General features: G+C 41.8%; 1 protein-coding gene across 1 annotated transcript in view; it reads right to left on the bottom strand.

The window, feature by feature from the left end:
* Positions 1–20,950, bottom strand: part of rau (RA domain-containing protein rau) — a 36,278-nt gene that overhangs the window by 13,161 nt on the left and 2,167 nt on the right. The gene's annotated exons all lie outside the window — the stretch shown is intronic.

Raw genomic sequence — 20,950 nt, 5'->3', positions numbered from 1 at the left:
CAAAGCGGTTGTACACTTATAAACACAAAGCTCGAAACTCTGGTCTGAATTGTTGTAGAATTTTGACGCGGCTTTTACCAGATACGCGATAAATAATGATCTTCGCGGAAGAGGGAAGAAAGATGGTCGCCAAGAATTGCGAGATTTCTGATTCATCGAAGGAATTCCAATACGCTTACGCGCGAACATTAAATGCGGTTTACGAAGAATTCTCAGGTGCTCGTGCACCCAGTATCGATCTTTCTTCGACATTTTTTGCCCCTTGGACGTGGCTACGAAGCCTTTGCTTCTTGTTCCACGATTTCAAATTCCTTTACCACTTCCCAATGTGCGATACTTTTCTTTGTTTCGCGTCTTCCTACATTTTCTTCCTGTATTCTTCCTGCCTTCTATTCTTTCAGAGATGACTGATCTTGCTTTAACGTATTTTATTAGAATTTTTAATCTAGAAGAAATTATTTTTTTGGATTCGTTTAAGCGAGATCGAATTCTTTCGATTATTATTTCAATTCTTATTCAAAATCTTTTACTTCGAAATCGTATCGATATCCAACAATATAATGGTTAATTTGAAGTGGATAAAAAATAAAAATGGACGACCCGATGAAATCTTACAAAAACTTGGACAAGAAGATAACAGTTAATGGGTTAACAAACTGTAAACGACACGACCGAGGGGTCCATTATAAAACCACACGAGCAGTGGCCATAACATTTTTGTTATGGGCCAACAATGTCGATCGTGTTCGTCGCGATATTTACATAACGGTACGAGTAATATGGTGCATTCCCAGAGAATGCCGAGCCACCGATCGCGTTAAAGGAAGAAGAAACTGTTGGACGTATTTTCCTCGTTGGTGGCGGCTAATGAAAGAGAAAATAATACGGAAGATAGAAAAAGCGTGTAGCCGACCGCGTACAAGTGTCAAAGGGAGGGTCTGTCACTCGTCAGGAGTTTCGAGAGAGAGAGAGAGAGAGAGAGAAGTCACCTCGTCAGGAGACATCAATAACTTCCAGCCGGTTATACCGAACCGAAATACGCATCAGGATATTTCCGTTTGGAGGAGAGGTGTTCGTCTGGGATAAAAGTATCGCCTCGTTAGAATTATATTCGAAAGAAGAAATAATTTCAATTTCTTTTTCTCGCTGCATGAATTTTGGAAAATCTAATTTTCGCATCAAAGATTGCGCTTAACTATAATATATATTCCATGAAAAGTGTGAAAATATTTTTTCAAATCCATCACGACGAAAACGTTGCTAATATAATAAGTTTGAGTTGTAATTTTAAGATATTCGAATGTACAGCAAATTTTCTCATCTTACGTATCATAAAAATTCATTGTACTTTCTATTTTATAATGTATATATTTATATATATATATATTTAACATATGTAAATAAATCCGTTTGATGAATAATTTAATTCTCTTCTCTTTTCAATAAAAATTCAATCCACTTTCCAAGTGTGCGAGCGAGTGAGCAAGAATAGAAGAAGACAGTTAAACTCGAAGAATTAAACAGTTCCCTTCGTGGAAGCCAAAAAAACGTTCGTTTCGTGTAAACGAATCGTCTTAATGGGGTGGAATTAACAGGAATTCGACGAAAAGGAAGTCCACCACCCGCGTTAAACGAGAATCCAGCGGGTAATCTGGCGTATCGAGTGTGAAACTCTCTAAAAAGAAAGAATTCAAGGGGAGAGGGGGAGAGATCGAAGGAAGAGCATTGGGGTGGAATGGAGGAGGACGCCATATGCTCGCAGGATGCGTTACAACTTACAAGGGTCTTTTTCCTTAACAGGAATTCATCAAACCCCTTATAAATCTTCGTCGTGCTTCGAAGAATGCGCGCACTTTAGAGTTTTCAATCACCGTCCAACGGTGTCCTCCAATCTTTCGCACAATGCTTCGTTTCAACGCGGTTGAAAAAAATGACACGGCGAATTTCCATGTATAAATACACGCAGTCGATGAGCTGAAAATAGATCGCGATATCGCGAGCTTATCGTTATCTATACTTCTACACCGGTTCAAATAGAATGGCAACACCCGGCGTGACACCCGGTATATCACGTATCCCCGATTTCCAGGCAAGGTAAACGACACCTTTCAACGGAAATGCTGTTGAACGGCCTTGCTGTTTTTCTAATCCGTCAACAGATTTGCATATTTACGCGTAATTAAAAGTAAAACTGTTCTCATCGGATTAATCGAGGAGCGTTTCTCTCAAAAGTAAAAGTATCGTTTTTCGATAAATCGTATTTAATTATCAAACTCGTTACGTCCTACTCGTAACTATATTTTTCACTGTAATTAATAACATCAGGCACAATTTGCTTAATTCACGACGACGATAATGATGATGATGATGATGATGATGATAATGGTGATGAGTGAAACGTTATTGGAATTAATCGGATCAAAACGAGAGTTCGCGTTTCCCAGGCAAATGGAAATTTCTTCGAAAACGAGAAGAGACTCGCGATTCGAAATTTGAATATCGAAGAAAAGCGTGGCCGATTTTCCGGAAATGGAGAGAGGGATTATGAGAAGCGACTCGCTTTATAATTAGAGCGCGAAGAAAATCGTGGTGGGCCGGTTTGTCTAGAATTTCTGTCCCACGCCAATGGAACCACTCAACGCCTAGTAATATGCATTATCTGCTTCCCTTTCTATTCCCTTTTTTCTTTCTTTCTTTCCTTTTTTCCCCTATCGACCGGCATACGTTGCGACAAACGTTATTACACGTCTCGGTCTTTTCAACCGCCAACCGAGCACATAAAATTTTACGAGCACATTTCCATCCGCGAGGAAAAACCGCGAGAATGAAAAAAAAAAAAAATAAAATGCGTTAACAACGATCCATATATTATTATATAATAATAAACCGAACTAGATAATTAATAGAAAGTAAAAATAATAAAAATCGATCGAACTTTTCGTCCATTTATACGCGCGCACCTGCGAGCGAAGAGAATGAAAGGCGAGATATATAGCGAAGACAATAAAGCGGTGCTACAGCTCGCTTGGCGACTTTTCGATCCTTTCTTTCTTTCCCCTTCGTTTCGTCACACGGCTTGTGTTCATTAATTTTCATGCGAGCCCACGTAGACGCGGTGCACGACCTCGGTTTGAATGGTGGCAGTATCGGCCGGTCCCAGGTAGCAACTCCCTTATAATAAATTCCTTATCCCAGAACACCATTGAATCCCGAACGACAGGATCCTCCTTCACCCCTTTCCGCGCTGGCACGTGCTTTTCAGCTGCCTCCGCTCTCTCTCTCTCCTCCTCGCTGCTGTCCTCAGGTGCTGCTGTCGTTCGAGCACGCGTCCCCACTCTCTGATTTCCGGCCGAAAAAAAGAAAAAAGAAAAAATGGAGGAGGAGGAAAACGTGGAAGAGCAGAAGGAGGAGCAGGATCCGGCGACGCTTAGAACAAAAACTCGTCCTTGAATACGGGTTGGAATATCCTTCCCTCCACGTATCCTCCCTCCTCGAAACCGTGCTTGTTCCGCACGGTTGCCCTTGGTCTGGACGGAAATCAAGGTCACCGGAGCTTCTTCACCGGGATTTAACGTCGGAAGGATTGAAGATAGAAAGTGACTTCTATCTTGAACGATCTCTTGGGAACGATATTTTCCTCGAAGGATCCTGTTGCTTTTGATAGCCGCCACAAGTCACGTTATGGAAAGGGCATATCCAATAGGTGCAAATACAGTTGTAATAAAAATAAGAGCGATCCTGTTGCTGCTTGCGTTTCGTTGCAGCGACAAAGGGTTCGCTGACCAGGTATAATACGAGCCGTAAGACGAGCGTATATAATATTATTCAGGAGACGGACACCTTGTGCTACCGGTGTCGTCAATGTTCGCCAAGGCAGTCAGCGAAAAATCGATCGTCTTTAATATCGTGTTTCCTCCTTGTTAGTTGCTCGATCCTATCGATTTCATTTAATTAATCAGCGGGAAAAAAATTGTAATTAAATTAATCCAAGATATTCTATAACAACTGCCGAAGGATAAATTTTTGAGAAGTCGTTCAACTCAATTCCTACTTACTTAAAAATAGAAAATTTCTTTCTTTAACTCGCAACTATCTTAAACAATTTGAACAATTTAAACGTTAAAATGTCTTCTCTCTTACTTCTCTTGTGTTGCAACATCGATTTCTGTAATATAATACCAATTATTATCGTTACAATACAATAAAAGATTTCGAGAGTCTAAAGCAAACATGATCCATCATATCAAAGTATCGTATACTTTGTCTCGTTATTATAATATCGTAAATCCTGGAACGCGAAGAAGCCACTTGTTAATTAAGGAAAACACCAACGAGAGAGATCTCCCTCGAAGATTTCCCTTAGCCTTACGCGAGTGGAGGAAGCTGGGATGGATGTTACCCAATCCGCCATTTTTATCCTCGTTACACATCGGGCGAAGTTATGTAAACCGGGTCGTGCGACGGATCGAGGCACAAAAGAACGAACGAACCGCCGCCGCCACCATCACCAATCGTACACGCGTTTCGCATCGAGCGTGCGAAGTGTGCTTTATCCGTCGACAATTAGTCTTCCCAGGCTTTCGTGGGCTCATTGTTCCTTGGTTGCGGGAAAGTGGCGGCGCGAAAGTAAGAATCCGCGGCGGAAACCAGAGAAGCACGGTGATTTCTCATCAAATCCGGCGACGAGATTGGCCTGGTTGGAAATCGGTCGAAACGATCCTGAAAGGAGCAGCGAGAGACCCAGAAACTTGGCGAGGGAGAGAGTGCTGCTCGATTGGAAGAGTTTTTTACTTTTCCGCAAATTTTATATGAATCCTCTCGTATTTCATCGCGTAGCTCGCGTTCCAACGAGGAACGGTCTTCTGTCTCTCTTCTCGGTAGGTTCGTAAAGGGAATGAGATTCACAAATTGACTCATAACACACACGGTGAATCATCGAACGACGAATAGATTCTAATTCTGAAATAGCATTCGAACAGGGAAAACAGATTTCGTAATCGCGTTGCAAGTTAGTTTTGCATATCCTGTTTATGCAGTCGTGGACGATACCGCGAACAATGAGCGAACTTATCGTGAATCTGAAACGAAACGGCGAGTATCGAGCGTCTTGGTGGAATGCTCTCGTCGACCGAGTATAATTTCTCGAAACAGAATGTTTGCTACGTTCGAACAGTCGAGGAATAGATTGGGTCTTTTTCTGCCTCGGAAAAAGAGGCGCAACAGGGTCAATCGCTGAAGCTCGCGTGGCGAGGTCGAGAATTCCTCGCGAGGGTCAATCACTGTCACTTGCATTAACGGAGGCAAGCGTTTCGTGCTATCGTCGGACGTCGCAATTACGAACGCTGCAAATCGTGCGTCCCAAGATTTTTTCCATTCCACAAGCTTCGAGGCGAATTTTTTTAACAATCGGAATTCCAATTCGATTTCTTCCAATCAATTTGAGAATAACAGCAAAGTAGAATATTTTTAGTGGATTTACATTGAACAGAATCAGAGGTACGCGAATAGTTATAAAACTGTTTGCTCAACAGAAATATTTTAAGTTCAACATATCATGTTGAAGTCTAAGAGAAATTCTTCTCTCGACCAGCGGGAATGGATGAACGTCGTGTAGAACGTTTTGATAAACAAAATAATTCATATATAAACGTGTAACCGGTGCAAATACTGGTTATAACGGAAAATCTCATCGATGAAGAACACGATCTTCGATGTTGGCCGCAAAATGTATCATGTAGAGGAGAACGGCAAGAAGAAATTCAATCTCTGAGGGAATATATAACGAGCATAACGTGAATTAACGAAAGTGGTAAAACGGGCTGTAGCGAGTAATCTCGCCGTCAATCAGATGTTTCTTTTTACGCGGCAGCACATTTTCCAGATTGATGCACGTATCCCTGGGTGTCTTGTGTGTGCTCGAGCTCCCCGATCCGTGGAGCGCGTAGAGACGATTAATTAACGTCTCTCGTCACGGACGATTATTAGGTATGAAACGAGAGCGAGCCTCTAATGCGATGCAATCGAATACCGTTTCGACAAATGGCAGAAAGTGTTCGCCGTGACTGGCCGTGATGAACCATTCCTCGTGGCACGCCAACCATCCTTATCGCGGATCGACGACCGAACGTTTCATTAAAGAGTAAATGTCCGAGGAGTGAGTGAAATTACGCGGCAAGACTCGAAAACGCACGAGAAAACGAGACTCGAATTTCGAACCGCGCAAACCTCCCCTCCTTCCCACGGATTTCAATTGATTAACGCGCACGTGAGCCGATTATGCACGATTTCTATCGTCATAAGAAATTCTTACGATTGTGAGAAGACGTGTTTGATAGACATCTAACCCTTTGCACTCGTATTTACATTTAAGAAGATTACCAATTAAATAACGAGAGTTGTTAGAATGTAATCATACATATATTTACATTAGTAAATACTAATATAATAATAAAATGTAGGATGGCGACTATGTGGCGACATACGAGTGCAAAGGGCTAATTAATATTAATTTTAATAAATGGAGAGAATTTTGGAAAAATCGCGTTATAAGAACCCTTCTAAAAATTAGTTTAGACAAGATAATTAATCGTGATTCGTTAAATTTTGTCCGATTTGAAATTTTCTTTTCTTTTCCACGGAAATGAGGTATCCATAAACACGCTGAGCGCAATTATTCGCGAAAGACAGACGAAAGGAAATATCCAGAATGCGATGCAATTATTCGCGTAGGACCACACAGACCGTGGCGTTCTCGAGTTCAAGCTCTGGAGAAGGACAATGTCCGGTGATGCACGTCCAAGTGGCTGACAATTGACACCCGTTTCCGGCGCTTCCACAAAAGAAGCGACGCGGAGGAGGAGCTCTCTCGCTCTCCAAGAATATAGGGCACGTGCCCTCATCGCGTGCCCGCTTTCACGTGCACGCACCGCCCTCTCTCGTCCATCGTCTTCCTCCCAATATGTTCTTTGCAACATAATACGGTCATGGTGGAAAACTTCCTTCCTACCGATACTTTTCTATCTCGAGCCATATGGCGGTCGAGGCTTCTTGGCACGAGATGAAAGCAAAACTGCGAAACGGGATGCATGCTCGGGCGTGCATGCTCGTTGATAATGATTCCCCGGCTGATGGACACCGCGAGCCGATTCATTCTTGGATCGAGAGTTAATGCATCCTTGATGGGATCGACTTTTTCGTCTGTTTGGACAGGCCGTTGGCCGGGAATAACCCCGTAGAAATTATCCATGTAAACGCTACTCGACAAATCGAACGAGAGAATCAAAAAAATTGCTCGAAAGGATTCTAATTTAATTGAATCCTGTTTCTCTTCGCCGTTGTTGCGCCAATTTTTTGCTTCAGTAACTGTATAACGAAGATAATAAACGCTTCGCGCAACGAACCGGAGAAAAGCGTATGTCGAATCGTTCTTCGTGCGTATTGTTCGAACCTGATTGTTCGAACAGATAACAATTTCACTTGTAAAACTCCACCAAGATTTCCCGAATCTTTCGAGGCAGTCAATTCGAAATTCGAAATCGATATTTTAATATATATATAATAATCATCGGGCAGGAAATCAGCGCAGCTGTTGTTTACACGGGAACGCGTCCACTTCGAGAGAGCTAGTGGACGGCTGCTGGTTTCGACCTCCTCCTCCTCCTCCTCCACTTTTCAAGTAGCGGGCTGCTCCCACCGAAACACGTCTCTTCTTTTCTGCGATCTCGAGACGCGTGCTTCTACTCTGTGTAAAACGTCTGACGAACCTCTAGCACCGCTCTTCGAGAAATAAGCCCACTTGATGCGTCCAATTAAAACGTCGGTCGCGCGCCACGCGAGCGAGGGCAGACGTGAAACTAATTGTCACTGTGGAGGAGGAATTCTCTCGAGGAGAGAAGAAATTGCTGGTGCACAATTAAGAAAGGAATCTTGTATCAGATTTTCACGCGCATCGACACGGTGAAAACAGGTATTAAACAGATCCAGCCTCGTCGCTTTCCACGCTTACTCTCTTTTTTTTTCTTTCTTTTCCATCCGCACAGTTCCGTTCTCAGCACGGGATCCGAATTAAGGAACGACAATCGTCGAAGCGAGCTTTGTGGGTCGCGAGGACTTAATGGCCGGATAAATTGAATCGTGAATCCAGCTCGGAAGTCGGGCTTAAATTCGTTCGACTCTCTTTTAGAAACGGGCAGAGAGAGTGTGCATCAACCGTCTTCGGCTAATTTACGGCGTTCTAATCACACGTTGTAATTGTCCCAAATTTGAAAACAGTATCCTGTCGATGTTTACTAAGCTAGAATTTCCCCGTAATTAAATCTTTTACGGCGACTAATTGCTACACAATCAACTTTCTTGTTAACTACTTTTACTTCCACGCTGATCATAGATCTCTCGAGATGTGCGAAACATCGTTGATCGAAATTGCCCCTTTATTCGCAAGAATTTGTCTCCGTTTTTTCTTTTTTTTTTTTTTTTTCGTTACAGGCGAGATAGAAACTCTTAAATTTTTTTGCCTTTATTTTCGGTTTATGCCTTGCTTCGTGAGATTATTATCTTGTTTATCTATCCTCGCGATGGATCTATGGGGGATTGATTGTTGAGAAAGCAGGGTTTTAATTGAGGGTATTATTTCGTTAAAGGGGATTCGTGACGTTGAATCGACATTATTTCCAAGAATTTTAATCTCTCGAATTGCATCCGTGATTGATGGAGGGCGATTCTTTTCTTCTTCTTCTTCTTCTTCTTCTTCCTCCTCCTCTTCTGTTCGCTTCATTCTTGTTTATATTTACTAGTGCTCTCTGATCTACGATATTAAGAGAACAGGAGGTCGGTGACAGACGGTCGCAGGTCCGTATAATTGGTCCTTCCTCTGCTGCTGATTGTTTTAAACGAGAACAACTCGACCAACTTTAAGTCCCCCGTTACCACCAACACGCGCGCGATTATTAGCGGGTACAACCAGCACGCACGGAACGCTTACATCCGGTTCGTGGACCGTGGAAGGGTGACAATACGATTCTAGCATTAACTCGAGGTAAGTTACGATTCTAATCTTGTTTCGACACAATTTTTCACTCGCGATACTCTTATATTGTCAAATGGTAAAATTGTTTCATCATTTACTTCTTTCCAATATATCTTCATTTTCTAAATTTTTTTTTAAATTAAACGCGATAAAATTCCTCGAATAGAATAGAAATAATTTAATTCGAGACACTCTTCGATAAAAGAATGGAAAAATTATTTTTATCTCGAAACAACATCGATCTTGATTCGATGTCGTTCAAATCGAAATCGTGGATTATTTAAAATTATACATACAAACCAAATTGCGCCGCAATTGAAAAATTTTACGCGTAATTTTGTTCAAATCGACGCGTCGTTTCAAAGACACGTAACCAGAAAGAAATAGAAAGTAGTCACGAAAGAACGAGAACGAAAATGTTCCCTTATTTTTATCTATGTACATAATCACGCTGTTTCCTCCAACCCTCTGGATCCCCCTTCAAACCTGGCCCGTAAAATCGCCCTTCCGTTCGGTCGGTGCACACAATGCATACACCTGACTGGAATTGCCGCAACCATAAGGCGATAAGGTCGTCGGTTTGGCTAGGGTTATCTGGAACGAAGGTGGTTCTTTTCATGAATAATGCAAAACTTAGGCACTCACCGCGAAATATATGCAAGAAGTATCGAAGGTAACCGTTTAAAATTCCATAATTCCATTCTCCATCGCTTCCAATCGCGGTGAAATTAATCCAAATAGGTTTTCACGCGAGGAGGGAATCCCCGCGATCGAGATTATTGCCAATAAGTCGAAAATAAACGGGCTGCAAGCAATGACGCTCATTTAACCCGTCCTCTTGACTTCACTTGACCAAGTGTCAATAAGTCGTCACACTGTGTCAAGACCAAAAAACAGCTGTACGATACGTTTCGACCATATCCAGCTTTTTCTAAATTCACGATTCCAAAATATCTTTCTGCTCTTGATTAATCGATCAAGCTTCCTCGTTCAATCTACAATCAAAATAGATTAAAGATTCGAATCGAGGGTTTCGAAGAAATTCCATTTCTTCCACTTTCGCGAGAAAATATTTAAAAACTGGCGAATCGCGAATCGTTATTGAATTTGAAGAGATTGTGTTTCCCAGTAATCCCTAAAAATAGAATAACTTTATTTATTCCGATCGAGTTGAGATAGGCCGAGGAAAGGAACCGAGAATATTGCCACGATCGGTCACGTCTGTTTAAGTACCACCCTCGTAGTTGGAGGGTCGCAGGTGCAGGTTCTGCACTCTTTTTCAACTATCCCCACTAAGCATAGGCTGTCGAACAACCGTTCGATGACGTACGGTTTCATCGATCTATTTCCAGAAGCTGGTCGTAAAACTAATATTGGTGTGTCGTAACAAACGCCGCGCGTTGCTTCAACATTCGGGTTCATTGCACCGGAAGTTTCGTGTCCGTGCTTTAACTCTTTCGTCACAAGTAGTCGTGGGGAAGGTTGAAGTCGTGGTAACGCGACGATAAGAAGCACTCACCATGGATTTTGTGGGAAATTGTGACCGCCCCCCTCCCTATCATTTTGTCATTGTTGAGTCGCGTGATATATCCTTTCCCATTTGTATCCTTCGAGCATACGTGTTCAAATATATATAATTTAATCAGCTTTCGATTAATTTTATCACTTCGCTGTGCAAACGATTCCCAAGAACAATGGAAAACTTTCAACTTCATCTATCGCTTACGCGTGAAATCGTGGTAACGGTATTTATAACCGGTCGGGTGGCAATAAGACGGTGGAAACGAATGCTGGAAAAGATACTTTCGACGGGGGGGCGGGTTCGCGAGCGTGTTTCGAGACACCCGTTACATGGCACGCAAGAGATACGCCGCGTTACTGGCGCCGTGCCTATCATTACGTTGTTTAACTCATAATACATCGTAACACGTACGCTACTGCAGCGTGTATCGCAACCGTTTACGCGTTTCGACGAGCGCGCCTTAACGATCCTGTGCTGCGCGCCGGCCATCGCGCGAGTTCCTTTAATCCACACTCGTTGCGTGTGGCAACAATGCGAACACTTGTCTCTCCCCTTTTACGAATATTTTCAATTTGAATTGAAATTTTACGATTAAAATTAAATTTTTTAAAAATTATCTTTCACCTTGTTTTTCACGGGATATCGAAGTGAAATTTGCAAATTTCTTTGCAAACGGAAGTTGAAGTTAAAGACTTTCGTGTTGAGTTGACGATATTTGAGAAGAAATTACGAAGAATTTCTCATCCGTTCCGTTCGGGACCACAAGTGTCGTCATTTTGCGTACACATTTCCGGCTGTTGCCGGAATCCTTGCCCGGCTTCCATTCGATTCGAGCAGCCTGTATTCTCCGAATCGATAGCATTCTATGCATCTCGTCAATGCGGTTTCCGCCTCTTATCCCTTTGTTATAATGACTCACACGTTTCGTAATAGACTAATTAGCGCGCAATCAAGGTGATTCATACCGAATGTTTGCACCGAACTTATTCATGCAGCAAGATTAGGATTTTCCACGTGCGCCGATAGGACAAGATTTTACTTGTACGTAAAAAAAAAAAAAAAAAAAAAAAAAGGAAGGAAAAACTAGAATAATATCATTCGATGCAGAGAATACAGTGAAACTTCCATTAAGATAAACTTTTGAACCGAGTACTTAAGATATTATTACGTCCACTAAAAAATGTGTATAGACTTTTAAAACGGCGATAAATCGGGGTCTAGATTTAAAACGTTGGATTCAGGTTAATGGCGTTAAGGGAGTTCAACCCAGCACGGGGACCAAAATCCCGTCCGTGTGTTCTTCCTAAAACAAAAATTCGAAAAACTTTAACAATTTTCTTGGGACGAAGATTTGGCGAGACAAAAATTTGTGGCGAAAACTCGGTCGAGAGTTTGTTTCCTCGCAAGATTCAGTGATTCAGACTCGCCATAAGGCAAACACGATTATCAGACGAGCGTTGACGAGGGCCCCGGTTGATATCGCGCCAAGATATAAAACGGCGGACCACTGCGAACAGAGCACAAAGGCGGTAAAAGGAGGGGAGGGGGGAAGAGGAGGAGGGATAGAGGCGACGACAACGGGGAGTGCACGAGGAGGGAGGAGAATTCACGAAAGAAAGAGTGAATGGGAGCACTGTGCGCCAGATGGTCGGCTCGAGCCGCGATCTCCGTACCCCGTTTCCATTACTATTTCCCAATGATGAAGGAAGATCTGTGCCGGTGGTTACACCACGCAAAATCTCGTCCAACCAGTACCATACAATCGAGACGCTCCCCGTTATTATGCGCGGCTTCTGTGACCCCTGATAATTAATGAGAATTTATCGAATCGTAGTCAGGGAAACGTATAAACCGAGGCGATTAATAGGGACTGTCTGTTCCAAGAGGGAGCGTGAATGACAAGATGGAAAAATCTTTTGAAAATAGAAGAGGATGATAAATCTCGACTATCTCGAGTCGAAACACGACACAAGGAGGGGTAAAAGCCGTGTGTGTGTGTGTGTGTGTGTGAATGCCGTGTTATTATATGCACGTTACAATGGAATCGTGGTGAAATTACGTGCGCATAACACCATCGAATTATCCATTGATTCGAGAAATCGTAACACTTTTGCGGTTCGTAAATACGCGATGTTTTCATCGCGATTTTAAATATATACCGAGGTTAACGAGAGCGTGTGTGCGATGTGGGTAGCAGCGACGAAAAGAGGAATCGTATATATGTATATATATAAGTTGAAGGCGAGGGAAGACGAGATGATTAAGTGTTGCGGTTTGAGCAGGTAACACGAAACTTCTCGAAGCGAAATTTTTATCTCATGCACGACTCCGGAAGAGAATTATATTCCACGCGTAAAAGTACTCCGATAGATTTCGTAGAAACGATTAGATTTAGATTATTTTACGATGGTAAACTCTGTTTGGATTGAAAATTTTAATTTCGAGCACAGCATCTCCCTTTCGATTGTTATTGAACAAATCTTTAAAAAAAAAAATTTGTTAACGAAACGGAATATTAGCGAGCCGAAATTTTTCTCCAGAATTTCCGAAATTCTAAAATATTGAAAGGCACTGGAAATAAAAAATTTATTCTTTCCAAGAATATTTAAAAAAAAAAAAAATTAAAAGGTATAAATTTTTAACGTATCCTCGATGAAACTACTGAAAGCCCTTATTGTACATTGTCAGTGCCAAATTGTACGCGAGTACCAACCATGAATGACCGCTTTCATCAACGTCCCGATCGAACTCTTCCCATTCGCGAATATATATTAAATAATTCCATTGTCGTTATCCTGTTTCGATCTGTATCGATGTCGAGCAAAGTCGAGCAAACTTTCCTAAGCTACCAGACACCTATCACAAAGAGGTTTTGAAGAATGACACGCAGAAACATCTTTCACGCGTGTATATTTGACCACACGTGGCGGTCCCACCTTCTTCTTCCTCCTCGCTTCGAACATTGTGCCAGCCACCGAGGGTATCATTATTCGATCCATAAAGGGAGGCCGTGGATAGCAAGAGCGATGCAAGAAGAATGTTAAGTGTCGCAATCGTGATTGTTCGACGTTCGTAGGAACACGAAGCGCGGCCATCTGCACTGGAACCGCAATTGTTCCTATTCGAACAGATGTCGATCGACGTCGAACGGCGCTCTGTCAAACAAAAGGGTTTTCGATAATAAGTACGCGCGAGAATTTAATGTTAAAACCAAACCAAATTGCGTAAGGAAATTGGGAGAAAAATAAAATGAAAAATTCCGATGTATAAATCTGAAATCGAGATATTCGTAAAACACGTTCTCTTCTTTTTACCATTTTCCTTTTAACGAACAATTTAGATGTTGAACGAGACACGATAATCGATCGATCGTCGCCAGGTTGTTGAAAGAATCGAGGACGGTATTCGTAGAACGCGGCACACGACCCACACGCATCGCCACAATTGTCTCTTGTAACGCGAATTCCTCGTGTCACAAGACCTTTTGGCGCCTTTGCACCGATGTGTATACCGCGCTATCAGCTAGTTGCCACGTGCTCGAGACGTGAACAGTGCGTAGATGCGAGCGAATCTGAGGGCACGAAGATATTATAGTTATCCGGGTGATAAGTTATGCACTCTGTGGGTGTTTCCCAAGAAAATAGCTCGTTTTTCCACTTTTTTGCCACTTCTGAAAGAGAAAGTACGTGTAATATGCGTTGCGAAATACTAGTGTCGAATTTTTCTTTTTTTTTTTTTGATCTTATATCGTAACAAAAAAATTGCAATTTTTCGAAATTAAATTACGTTGTCGGGAAAAACGATGATTAAGCCTGATACGACGTGATAAACACGAGAAATAGTAGCCTAATTGCTCGCCATGCGTCACAAGCTGCACTGCCGATTCTCACCCATTCGAAGAGTAGTTTCGCATACTCGTTGTGCGCCACGTGTGTGAGTAAGTTGCCGGTGAAAGCACTCACCGGCAACTTGTGACCAATCCCAAGCAACATTCATGCTTAAAGAATTCGTACGGCGATGCTCATGAATGGGTCGCGAGTCTCGATCGAACGTACGACGTACGTCTTTGTACTCGTGAAGTTTCTTGTGCATGGCCTTGGATCCAAAGCTGACTGACGCTGATGCGATTTTGCAACGTGGTGGTGACCCTGCGGGATAAGATTTATTGAGATTTACGGCACGAGGAGAAAAGCAGAGGTAATGAAATACAACCCTTAGGTATTCCACTTGGAGAAGCCCTTTTACTTTCTCTTCGCTTTTTGTCCAAGCTCCATTTGCTCCATTGTTTCTTACTTTCGTTTCAAAATAAGCAGCGAGTCATCTAATTTTCACGATTTAAAAATTATTTTTAAGAGAGACAGAATCGATGAACTTTTTTCCTTCTATTCTTATCGATCGTTTTCCTTCGAATAAATTCGTTGTCTTCGATGCAATACACGCGATCATTTCCTTCGTTGGAAATATCCAGCACGGATCTGGTGACACTGTGCAATTTCTATTTATATTTCTATCGATAACCTTGCAAATGATGCAACGTAATGAATTGAAAGTTATCGAAAGTAGGGAAAAAACCGCGGCGAATCACGCGGCGTTCGTTAATCGACCTCGTCATCGTTCGTGAAGAGAATTCGCCCCGTGATAAAATTCATTACGGTCGATTTCGTCGAGAAACGTAGCTGAAAGGTGTTCGTGCGTCACACGACGTTGCGTAATTCGGCGATTGTCGCGCACGTTAAGCAACGAATTCCGGCTGGAACGATCGGCACAAACGTTAAATCGCGGATGTGACAAGGCGGTATAACAAGGGGCACGGTTTCAATTCCGAATTCGCAATTCTGCGTCTGGCATTGAAAGCGAGCAGAAATGGCGGAATCAACCGTGACGATTAATATAGCCGGGAACGAGGTAACGACCGGATCGGTTTACGGTAATAAAACGAACGATCTCGCCATCTGAATGTCAAACCGTTCGCCCACGATCGTCGATTACGAGGCATTCCTTTTAATACGATTCGAAATTAGCATTGGCTTGACAATGAACGATTACCTTGTCCTTCGTTTGATTCGAAAGATCATCGAGTTTAATTTCTTTTTTATTTTTTCCATAAATTAGAAAAAAATTCGAAATTCGATCATTGTTAAAGTTTACGATCATCTTCGAACTTCTGTCTTCTTATTTCGACGAAGGAAAAAAAAGATATTTAAGCGTATAATTTATTAAAAGAATTATTAAGAATAATAGAGTATGAAAAAAAAAAAAAAAAGATTGAAGAATCGCAGCAGAGACGGGAATAAGATTTTCTGCTTCGAATAAATAACGAATTATTTAAAGTGTGGTGCGTGATTCTTCTGACTGGCGCCAATCTTCAGATTGTCCTCTTTCCACCGATACGCGAGCAGTTCGAGGAAAAACGGGTGAACGGCACAGATAACGGGAGAAAAGGGTGGCACTGGAGGAGGCTGTACACGACAAGATAAACGAAAAGAAAACGTTCTTATTTATGTTCGATGATCGATAGCCGGCCGGCTTTATCTCGACGGAAGCCGAATCACCGATTCTCGGTATACTAATTGAAGAATGACGGAAGTCTCGCAACATTTTATACGTTAACCGCGAATGAATCGGACCTTATCTCGAGAAAGCTCAACACTCGAAAGAAACGAAACGAATCGAGATTGCACGAGAATTCCATCCGAGTTTAATCGCTCGACCACTCTCCTCCTCCGAGTTATCTATCTGGATTCGTTCACGATTTATTGCCAACAGCTTTGCCGAATACGTCGCCGTACATCTGTTCCTTCTAAACGAAATTGTCAATGAAAATAAGCACAACTGCTTGCATTTGAATACGATCCGACGAGTGGAAAAAGTTGTGCGAGGAACGAGTTCTAATCCATCCATAAAACATTGGAAGAAAATTCTTCTCTATCCTCCCTCGATTTCTCTTCCTTCACACATGTCAACCATGTTCTTGTTAGAGTCCACGCGTGTTTATTTAAGAGGTAGCACTCGCTCAAAAAAATCCCCGATGCGCTCCAACAGAAGAGTTCATTCCTCGCGAGTTGTTCCTCTTACTTAGACCCGGATAATGACCTATAATTATACGCGATGGAAGAGGGGGAACGGAATCTTCTTCTGACTCTGACTGACTACGCGAGTTCTTTAAATATTTCACGAACGGATGATTCCAAAAATCGTATACATCGAAAATCGATCGATCGCACTTTTTCATTCGACGGTTCAGCAAAATAAAACTCGACGACTCGTTTGAGATCCATCCAATTGTTTCTTCCAACGGTCGTGAAATTTCATCTCGCTTGGATTACGTCGAGTAAAACAATGATCGAGTTAAAGGGTTGTTTTCCTTCTTCGGTAGCGGTACCCTCGATAAGGAACGATCGTTGCAACGATTACGCTTTCCTACGCCGTGACGTAATAACATTCCCTCGTCGTTGGAAAGCGCCACTTAATACTGTTACGTAACAGGCAGCGTTCCATAAACTCATTAGCATGATAATAAATCAACGTAGACCGTGGAACAACCCCTCGTACTCCAGTTTTCCAACTCTGATCGTGTGAATATCGTCCGTCGTTCGAGCGGATACATAAAAAGAAGAAAAAGATGACTTCTGGCGGAGGACGACATAACTTTGACGATTACACGATTATGCATTCTGTAAGAGTAGCATCCTTGGAACCGGTCAAGGAATCGTTTGTATCCTGATTACGGGGTATTGTCACTCTTTCTACCGGTTTTCGTAGAGGAAAAAAAAAAAAATTGTTTGCCCAGACGAGGTTTTTTTTTCTTTCTCCAGGTTCTCCGGTTCGTCTTCCCATATCATGCGGGCGCGCCAGCGCGTAATAATCGAACAACAATTTATTACACCCTTGGATCGATCGATGGGAAAGACGCGAGATCTTCCACTTCCACAAGTTTTTCTTCTATCGCGACAGAGACAGTTGGAGATCTACGGTTTTCACGCAACGACTACTACTTTGATTATCGTTTCGAAGACAATGCTATTATCCAGAGCGGCAAGAAATTCGTGAAGACAAGTTAATCGTTGTTCCGTCGTGTCGAAAGTGAGATCAGTTCTGAATAGTGTGAAAAAGCGTCTCTTTGTTCGTTCCCTCTTTTAACGATGATTAAAAGTTCTTTCTTCCTTTTTTTTAAATATTGTTCTAAGTTCTAAGAATTTAGTTGTTCAAAATTGCCAACGTATGATTAGAAATTTACTTTTCTAAAATATCATTGCCCGATAAACAATATCTATTAAACTATAATACCTATCGTCAAAGAAAAATCGACAAACCCTTGGAATATCCTACAGTTATGCTACTATAGATAATAATAGATAATTATTATAGTCATCCGTAAGAACGAGAGGATCGAGCATCTCCCTTATTGATCTTCCCTTAATTGAAAAAGAAAAAAAAGAAAAAGGATTACAAAATAAATTCTGTCAAATATTTATTTATCATCGAGGAAAGCTGTTTTCTGAGAAAAAAGAGGATCCAAGAGTGAATCGTCACAAGGATGAAGGTCGATCGATCGACGTCGATAAAAGTCGAATTCCATTCTGATGGAAGAACAACGTTTTATCGAGACCGGTTCGAATAAAGGGTATACGTAAACAAGAAAGCCGGAACCACGGGCCGCCGCGCCGGATATTGCGAAGTCCGAGAACGCGAGGGACAGGTCCGGGATGAAGAGGCGGAACGAAAAGGTGGAACATGATTTCGCGTATACCATGATCGATCAAGGATCGGCGTGGATAGCTATGATCCAGATCCTCCCCGGGATCGAGTTTCTTTAAAGTCTTGCGGTTTTTAATTCGCCTCGATACCCCTTGATACTATGGGAAGAGAATGTACCTCGAGAACGGATGGTAGAAAATTTACGTGGAAAGAAGAAAACGCATTATCGAGAAAATAAGAAAAAGCGTTTTCGAAGCGATAATTTTATAACGAAACAAGGAATAGAAATTGGTCTTGGGAGAATTAAGCAATCCTATCAATTTTTGCGTAGAGTTAAGAATATTTTGTACAACGTACCATAATGGAGAAGACATTGACATTTATCGAGATCATTGCACGCGAATCGGCGATTTTTCATTTTTCGTCCAAGTTGCGTAAAGCTGTGCGGTATAGTGAAAGCCGCAATAGCATCTTAGCGATCGTTCTACAGTTATTTAACGCAAGTTTTGAAAAAAAAACGTTGACCAGAATTCATTTTATTCCATACCGGTTCCAACAACACGTATTTCTCGACCAGCAAACGGAATCCTAAGATCACGACACTTCCGCGGCTTCTTTATCTTATCGTCGATACGATAATGTTTCTATGATCGCATTGCACCGAAATTCGAATAACATCTTTTAACGTTTCGATTCTCAATTTCGAGAGAGAAAGGAAAGAAAAATTACTGATTACGAAAATGGTCGTGAAAATTTCTGCTTTAAAAAATCTTACAAGGGTCAAAGGATACAAGAAATTGCAGTGACATATCAAGTACAACCGTTATCTGTCGTCCACGACTGAATAGCTACGACGACAAGTTATCATCGCAAGTGATTATGCTGTAATCCGATTACGAAAAGTGGTGCGTGAAAAATTTCTGCTTTTAAAAAAATTCTTACAAGGGTCAAAGGATACAAGAAAAATAAAAATTGCAGTTGGAGTGACATATCAAAGTACAACCCGTTATCTTGTCGTCCACGACTGAATAGCTACGACGACAAGTTATCATCACAAGTGATTATGCTGTAATCCATACGGCGCCGATATTTCGGACTGCCATTCGGTATCTATAACGGAGCACGCTTGTTTATTCTTCGTCTTTTGTCCGGGAAACATTCCTCCCTATCTTCGCTCCCTTCGACGATTTATCCCTTTCGCTATCTTTTAAAAGATTTTCCATATCAATTTTTAGAAAAATTTTCACGAAAATACGATACGAGAATGTTTCTGCCATTTCGCGTTAAAGTTTTTCGTTTCGATTCGATTATTCTTAACGCAGCCTCCAATTTAATACCGAGCAATCTACTAAGAAACGAAGGTCGGTAGACAGGGAGCAAGCGCGATTAAGTGGATCCACCAGGGTTACGGCGGTATAGTTTTTCACTTCGCATTGTGAGTCGTCGCCCGCAATGTGCGACGCCTTGGCATGCGGGATTCTCACAGAGAATTCCCGGTTCCATGGGCAAAAACTGCGGGACAAGCAGACGAAGATAAACTCAGGCCGCATCGAAAGGCCGCCGAAAACCCAAGAAGAAACTTCGAAAACGGATATATCTTTTTCCCGAAGAAGAAAAAATTAAAACATCTTCTTTTTTCCACGCGTTCGTGGAAAGATCTTGCGCGAAGGTGTAAATTAGATAACATCTCTGGTGGATCTGAGTAATACGGGGATTCCAGAGATCGGTACAAAAATATTCAAACTATTGTGACCAGGATGTTGGGGCGCACAGTTATTCTTTGAAAGAAGCTAACGGAAGCCACGTTTGCAACGACCTTTGACGTGGCCTCGTGCGAAACAGGCCAGGCAAACGTAGATACAATGAAAACCGAGCTATTCAACAGTCGTGTATTTAATATCTGGAGCTACAGAAACTAGGATGCCGGCAATAATGCAAAGTTCGCGCTTTAAATGCGGTGACCCTAATTTTTATTTACGCGGCTGTATATCGACGATGACGATTCGCGACGATATGAAACGAACTTAATGCCAATTATATCAACCTGTTGTGCACGAGATCGAAATTCTATGGAAAGAGACAACGTGTTCGTAGAAAATTTCGCTCGTATTCAAATGGACGGAGGATTCGGTCCCAGATGTCGGGCGAAACTGGCCACCCTAAACATCTTGCTTGGATCAAGGGCCAACACGACGGGAGAGTCGTGTTTCCACGAGCGAAAAAAGGGATGCGAAACCGAGCTGCCTGCAGTTGCAGCTCGACGAAATTGGGGACACTTGGATCGTGAGAAATTCACCCTCTTCCCGAACCTGACTTCTGTCAGCGACAATATCAAAAGCGGTGAAAAATATTCAAGAGTAAATCTTGAATCAATTAACGCTCGTTTCGGAGTATTTTCAATTTTTGCACGCGAGAATTCTTTATTTATAATGGAGATTTACTCTTGAATTGTTCCTCGGTGATAAATATTTATTGTAATATTGCTTAAAGTATATGCTATCGTAATCGGGATAAACTATTCGTCTTTCTTAACTAAGAAAAAAAATTTGCTACGGCGAAATAATTTGAAATATGAATCGATGCTAACAATAATTTTTAACGCTTATAATTTTGTGCTCGATCGAGAATAATTTATTTTCATCGAGAGATGAAATAATCTAAACGACATCAGAAATATAATCGCGGATTATAACAAACGAAGTTCT

Source organism: Apis florea, unplaced genomic scaffold, assembly GCF_048593485.1.
Source record: "Apis florea isolate Af1SG1 unplaced genomic scaffold, ASM4859348v1 contig_3587_pilon, whole genome shotgun sequence".
Lineage (NCBI taxonomy): Eukaryota > Metazoa > Arthropoda > Insecta > Hymenoptera > Apidae > Apis > Apis florea.
Note: the sequence above shows the minus strand (reverse complement) of the source record. Positions and strands in the feature narration are given on the sequence as shown.